This window comes from Xenopus laevis, chromosome 9_10S (genome assembly GCF_017654675.1).
Source record: "Xenopus laevis strain J_2021 chromosome 9_10S, Xenopus_laevis_v10.1, whole genome shotgun sequence".
NCBI classification, from domain to species: Eukaryota; Metazoa; Chordata; class Amphibia; order Anura; family Pipidae; genus Xenopus; species Xenopus laevis.
Genome location: NC_054388.1, coordinates 31058485 through 31065521, shown reverse-complemented (window position 1 = coordinate 31065521; position 7037 = coordinate 31058485). Strand labels below are relative to the sequence as shown.

Genomic DNA, 7037 nt, shown 5'->3' with positions numbered 1-7037 from the left:
CTTAAGGTTTCAACGAACAGGTCCGGGGAACCTAGGTTGTGAGTATAATGGAGAAGTTGCAGGCAAAGACAATTGAGTAGATTAGAGGTGGTGACTCAAAGGAAAGTAACTTGTGCCAGGGAGCAGATCTCTGCAGAACAGGCCAAGAATCCGCCCTCCACTGCTGCTCAATGTGCCTGCACACCAATACATTGCCACGGCTCGAACAGACAACACATCGGATTTCACTGCCGAAATTGGCAAAATATTTGTATTTCACCCAAAATTCCGTCTGTCTGCCTGCACCTGAGCAAGGCAATGTATTCTGGGCAGGCCCAACAATCAGCAAGGAGGAGCATATTTCTTGGCCTGCTTTCTCCCAGACTCTGATCAAATGCACTTAACCCAGGAGAAGAAGGTGGTCTGGTGGAAAACAGCAGGGGAGAACTTTAAAATTAATTTCATATTAGATATGCCATCTAATTTAATTTTGTTAAAAATGATTCTGAACAAAGGCCCCAGAAATCCTAAACATGAATATAATTGTTAAAAAGGAATGATGATGTAGTTTCTGTAAACTTCTCCATCGAGTTGCATTTTCCAAGTAGTCAAAGGAATATGCACCTTTAAATAAACTTGGGTATGCTGTTAAATCTCTTACACATTACAGACTTTCTTTTCCTTACAAAATCTGGAAAAATAAAAAAATTACTTAAAAAAGTAAATTGTTTCTTCAATGACTTTTTGTTATTGTGTACTTCGGACAGGAGGTTTCTGCAGTTGAGTTGCACGAAAGAATAGGCACATGATCACGCTAAACACCGAAATACACCAGTAACACTTAAATTACACCAGCAGAAACTTTGGTTACAATCTCACAATGGTCCGCAACTCATGAAACTATGAAATTTGTCAAATCACCCACAATTGCGTAGCACGGTGCAGTTGCTGCCAACGCGAACGTGCAATGGAATTAAATTTAATTTGGGGAAAAACACTGCATTGTAGGAAAACACAGGTGATTCACTCACTATTGCACCTTTGCTTCACTGGGATCAAACCCTCAATAAGTGACTGAATACAAGGAAGTGGACAAGGAATGATAAGAATGCCGACAATTAGTGTGACTGGTCTTACAGATTCTGCCATTCGCCTTGTAAAAATTAAAATGTGTAAGACTGCCAAGCTCTGACCCTTAACCTGAATACCAAAAGTCCCATTGTGCCTCCTTCAGGTCTGTTGCACTTGTATGTTCTGACCTTATTCCACACCTAGACACCATTAGAGATCACATGATCTTCTTACAAGACATCAGAAATACTAAATGTTAATGCTGTTGTGTCCCTGTGCCTCTCACCTTTATTGTATTATCTGATGAGCAATGGAAGAGCAGGTCTCCAATGGGAATACACGCAGACACCACACAGGGCCCCTGTGTCAATCAAAGGTGCTTTTGCACTTAAAGGAGAAAAGGCTTTGTGCACTTGGGGGTGCCAAATGTTAGGCACCCCAAGTGATTGTATTTGACTTACCTGAAACCCCAGGCCCCTCAGCAGAAAAACTGTACCAGCCCAGGGTTATATCAGTGAGCACCCCAAGTGCACCAAGCCTTTCCTTCTCCTTTAACTATCTCTTGAGAATCATAAGCTGTAAATTTAGAGACAAAGATTGGGAAATGATTGACTAAACAAAGCCAAGTAAAATGTAATCTACGCCTGCTAATTCTAATACTGATATTTAGCTCTGAATGTATTTGGCTAAGCTCTATTTTATACTTGAATTAAACTGGACAGCAATCAGGCTTCTTCCAGTCAAGCCTGCTCTAGTTTTTGTTTCCCTTGTACTTACAGCTTTGGATTCCCATGTTCAGCTGGACAGTTATAATAGCGGAACACACAGGGCATATTAGAACATAGATGTGAGCCAAGAACTTTCAGCAAGGTTTTCATCAACACCTACAAAAATATATACACTTTCATTATAGGTAGTAAATAAGAACACAGCCTATTTCTGTTGTTATCACTTCCTGTAATATTATTAAAGTTTTACACTGAATAATGAACACCAATAATAATAGATAATTATCAGCAGCAATCAGTTGCGTAGCACCATAACATAATGTGAATGTGGTCTAGCTCCTGCAGGTTGTAAATGATAATTTATGTGTAATAATTTAGCTCTATCTTTCCTGCATATATATTTATTTATTTTAAAAATGACAAAAGCATTGACACTGGGCAACATAGGGGGGCCGATTCACTAACTTCGAGTGAAGGATTCGAAGTAAAAAAACTTCGAATTTTGAAGTATTTTTTGGGCTACTTCGACCATCGAATGGGCTACTTCGACCTACGACTTCGAATCGAAGGATTCGAAGTAAAAATTGTTCGACTATTCGACCATTCGATAGTCAAAGTACTGTCTCTTTAAAAAAAACTTCGACCCCCTAGTTCGCCATCTAAAAGCTACCGAAGTCAATGTTAGCCTATGGGGAAGGTCCCCATAGGCTTGCCTAACTTTTTTTGATCGAAGGATATTCCTTCGATCGTTGGATTAAAATCCTTTGAATCGTTCGATTCGAAGGATTTTATCGTTCGATGAAGGAATAATCGATCTTTCGATCGCACTATTTGCGCTAAATCCTTCGACTTCGATATTCGAAGGATTTTAGTTCCTAGTCGAATATCGAGGGTTAATTAACCCTCGATATTCGACCCTTAGTGAATCAGCCCCTTAGCTTTAGTCAGCATCCAGGCCATAAAAGACACCAGACAAGAAGCCCCTGGGCCCTTCAGCTGAAATAACCTGTAGTTTGGTAGAAACTGTACAGGCTTTGCTCATTTTATTCTGCCAGTACCGGCTTGGTATGGGATTCTCACTCCTTCCACTGCAGTATTGCCCATACCTGTAGCTTGCTGCTGTCAAACCTGGTAAAAGGGAAAGAAAAGCAGGGAACAGATACTGGGTGTTTCCAAGGATTTCAAGCCACCTCTGGGGTTTAGAAGATGAGTGCAAATAATGTAAAGTTAAACCATCCCTTTTAACTTTCAGTATGTTTATAATGGCTGATTCTTAATAACCTTTCAGTTGGTCTTAATTGTTTGTGTCTTATAGTATGTGAATTATTTGACCTTTTCCCTGAATTTTCCCAGATTTTAAAAGGGTGTCAGTCACCCTACCAGCCAAAAACTATTGCTCCAGTTGTCCACGGTGCTGTCCCATTTGCTACACTATCCATCAGATGCCCTCCCTCAACCCTGTGCACTCTTCTCTTTACCATTCCACTTGAAACTCTACTATAGTTTTATAAACAAGTTTCTGTTGTAGCAGTGGAGGCAATTGGAATAAAGCTAAATGGCACAGGTTAAATAGAGGATAACTAATATGCTCTATAGAGCTTATCTGCTGCATAACCTGAACCAGTTTCCAAAAATGACAGGTACATAAATTATTTTCTATAATGCAAAATATTTTACAGATCTTAGTAAATATGTTCTATTTAAATTGAACTGTAATAATAGAAACGTTCAAGTAATGCAACTGTGTCATTTGCCTTTCTGTCTTATCTGGATTGAGGGAAAACAATTTAAGTCAAAAAGCAATTTCAAACTAATGGGCCAGTTGCCCCATTGGTGCCAATCATGGATCCAGAGACCCTCTCTTTTAAGCAAAACTTTACCAAAGGCCCCACATCTTGCTCTATTGACATACACCTAACAGCATCAGGGTTATGTTTAGCCTCTGCCCAATGTTTGGCAACCAATTTCTGAGCAATAGCCTATTTATTTGTGTCCACTCTGGATCCAGTGCCACCCCAATGGCCATATGCATCTCAATACTTCATTTAGCTGCCTCACAGTCTTGTCACATTTTGATTATTGGATAATATATACAACTATGGTTGTTTCATGTCACCCTTTGCTTAATGGTTTATTATTTGCTTGTATGGGGATGCATGAACTAAGCACCCAGAATCAAACTGCTAGACGGGACACCACCACTGCATTTATAGACCCCTGGATGCTGTATTAAAAATTATTCAGAGCCCATCTCTTTCTATGAACCTTTGCTCATTGCTGCTTCTTGTTCTGGACTGCAGGAAAGCTGCACGCAGGGTTGTTTCACATTGAAGTTTTAGTGAGAAATACATCAAACAACCCCACATGCAGCTTCCCTGCAGTCCAGAACACGGAGCAGTGATGATCCTTTCTAAATAGCAGAGAAGGGGAAAATGAACTGCAAAGTATTGTAGTTTTGGATTGGAACTAGTTATGACCGAATCTGTCCAGTTTCGCTTCGCCAAAAAATTTGCCAAAAACATAAAATTTGCAAAAGCCAATGGACATCAAAATGTTTTTTTTACGAGCAACAATTTATGCACACGACAATTTTTTTCTCACTCCAGATGCATTCAATTCATAGGGCATCAAAATATAATGTTTTTACTCGCGACAGTTTAGCAAAAAAATATGCAGGAGGCAAAGTACAGAATTTTGGCGGAGAATCCTTGCCTGGTGGATAAATTTGCTCATCACTAGAGTTTAGCCCTTGAAGGAGAGGAAAAGGTAGAATAATTTGGTGATGCCCAGTGTCAGGACAAGTTGTATAGGTGTCCAAGGCGCCTCTCTGCTCCCACCTGCCTGCAGTTCTCCCGCTCTCTCTATGTGATCTGATTCTCCACCATCAGTGTCCCCCAACTTAATTCCTAGTGCCAGCCCTGATTGTCAGCTCTTCTTCAAACTCTCTCAGTTAACTGTCCTTGTGCCTTATTTTTCCTCTACACATGCTCAGCTCTTAAAAAACTAATGGAGAATAGAGGAGAGCTGAAAATTAAGAAGGGTTGATCAAGGGCAAAGGAGAGGAGAGCTGATAACTGATGGAGTATATGAGCAGAAAGGAGGAAGGCATATGTAAAAGTGTTGGCATCATTGAGAAATAAAATTGTGATTAGCGAATATAGGACACCGAATTGAGCCAATGCCTTAATTTGTACACTCAATCTTTTAAAGGAGAAAGAAAGTCTTTGTGCACTTGGGGGTGCCAAATGTTAGGCACCCCCGAGTGATTGTATTTATTTACAGTGAGCACCATGGAGCGATCCTCTTCCGGCTTCCTCTTTCTTCGCATGGCTGCGCAAGTGCAGTAGAGCGAAAAGCCGAACTGTAACTAAAAAGTCGGCTATTTCGTTCAACTGTGCATGCGCATGCGTCTGCCCTGGGAAATTTGAAGAAAGAAGACGCCGGAAGAGGATCGCTCTGTGGTGCTCGCTGGAAATAACCCCGGGCCAGTGCAGTTTTCTGCTGATAGGAGCGCCAAACTGGGGTTTCAGGTAAGTATATACAATCACTTGGGGGCCTAATATTTGGCATCCCCAAGTGAAAGATGACTTTCCTTCTCCTTTAAGAGCAGATTTTCTTCATGCAGATTTCCTAAATCTTAGTGGCCTTTATGCCACCTGAGCCGACTGCTGCAGATTCTAGACCCCACTTTACAGATTCTTTGGTTCTAGGGGCCTCTGAAAACAGCAGGGGTCAAAATGCCTATTACAGCCACCACTGAACCAGGAGTACTGTGTGTAAAGCAAAGTGGTAACAACAGATGAGCTTGCACTAATAAAAAAATGTAGGCATCCCCAGTTACATAGTTACATAGTTAAATTGGGTTGAAAAAAGACAAAGTCCATCAAGTTCAACCTCTCCAAATGAAAACCCAGCATCCATACATACACCCATCCCTACTTTTAATTAAATTCTATATACCCATACCTATACTAACTATAGAGCTTAGTATCAGAATAGCCTTTGATATTATGTCTGTCCAAAAAATCATCCAAGCCATTCTTAAAGGCATTAACTGAATCAGCCATCACAACATCACCGGCAGTGCATTCCACAACCTCACTGTCCTGACTGTGAAGAACCCCCTACGTTGCTTCAAATGAAAGTTCTTTTCTTCTAGTCTAAAGGGGTGGCCTCTGGTACGGTGATCCACTTTATGGGTAAAAAGGTCCCCTGCCATTTGTCTATAATGTCCTCTAATGTACTTGTAAAGTGTAATCATGTCCCCTCGCAAGCGCCTTTTTTCCAGAGAAAACAACCCCAACCTTGACAGTCTACCCTCATAATTTAAGTCTTCCGTCCCTCTAATCAATTTAGTTGCACGTCTCTGCACTCTCTCCAGCTCATTTATATCCCTCTTAAGGACTGGAGTCCAAAATTGAACTGCATACTCCAGATGAGGCCTCACCAGGGACCTATAAAGAGGCATAATTATGTTTTCATCCCTTGAGTTAATGCCCTTTTTTATGCAAGACAGAACTTTATTTGCTTTAGTAGCCACAGAATGACACTGCCCAGAATTAGACAACGTGTTATCTACAAAGACCCCTAGATCCTTCTCATTTAAGGAAACTCCCAACACAGTGCCATTTAGTGTATAACTTGCATTTATATTATTTTTGCCAAAGTGCATAACCTTGCATTTATCAACATTGAACCTCATTTTCCAGTTTGCTGCCCAGTTTTCCAGTTTAGACAAATCACTCTGCAAAGTGGCAGCATCCTGCATGGAACCTATAGTTCTGCACAATTTAGTATCATCTGCAAAAATAGAAACAGTACTTTCAATGCCCACCTCCAGGTCATTAATAAACAAGTTGAAAAGCAAGGGACCTAGTACAGAGCCCTGCGGTACTCCACTAACAACACTGGTCCAATAAGAAAATGTTCCATTTACCACCACTCTTTGTAGTCTATCTTTTAGCCAGTTCTCTATCCAGGTACAAATACTATGTTCCAGGCCAACATTCCTTAATTTAACTAGTAACCTTTTGTGTGGCACTGTATCAAATGCTTTAGCAAAGTCTAAGTAAATCACATCCACTGCCAGTGATTATAATCATTTACCTGAGACCCCAGGCTGGTACTGTTGTTCACCAAAAACTGCACCAATCCGGGATACTTTGGTAGCAGCACCACACTGCAATCATCTTCCTGCTCTTGGGCTCTGCACAATAGAGTAAAAGGTGGAATAAGCGCAGCGGAGCTTGTGAGCGCCAT

General features: G+C 40.8%; 1 pseudogene; it reads right to left on the bottom strand.

Annotated features, from left to right (window-relative positions):
• The window catches only part of LOC121398775, a 41075-nt pseudogene extending 34038 nt beyond the window's left edge, over positions 1-7037 (bottom strand).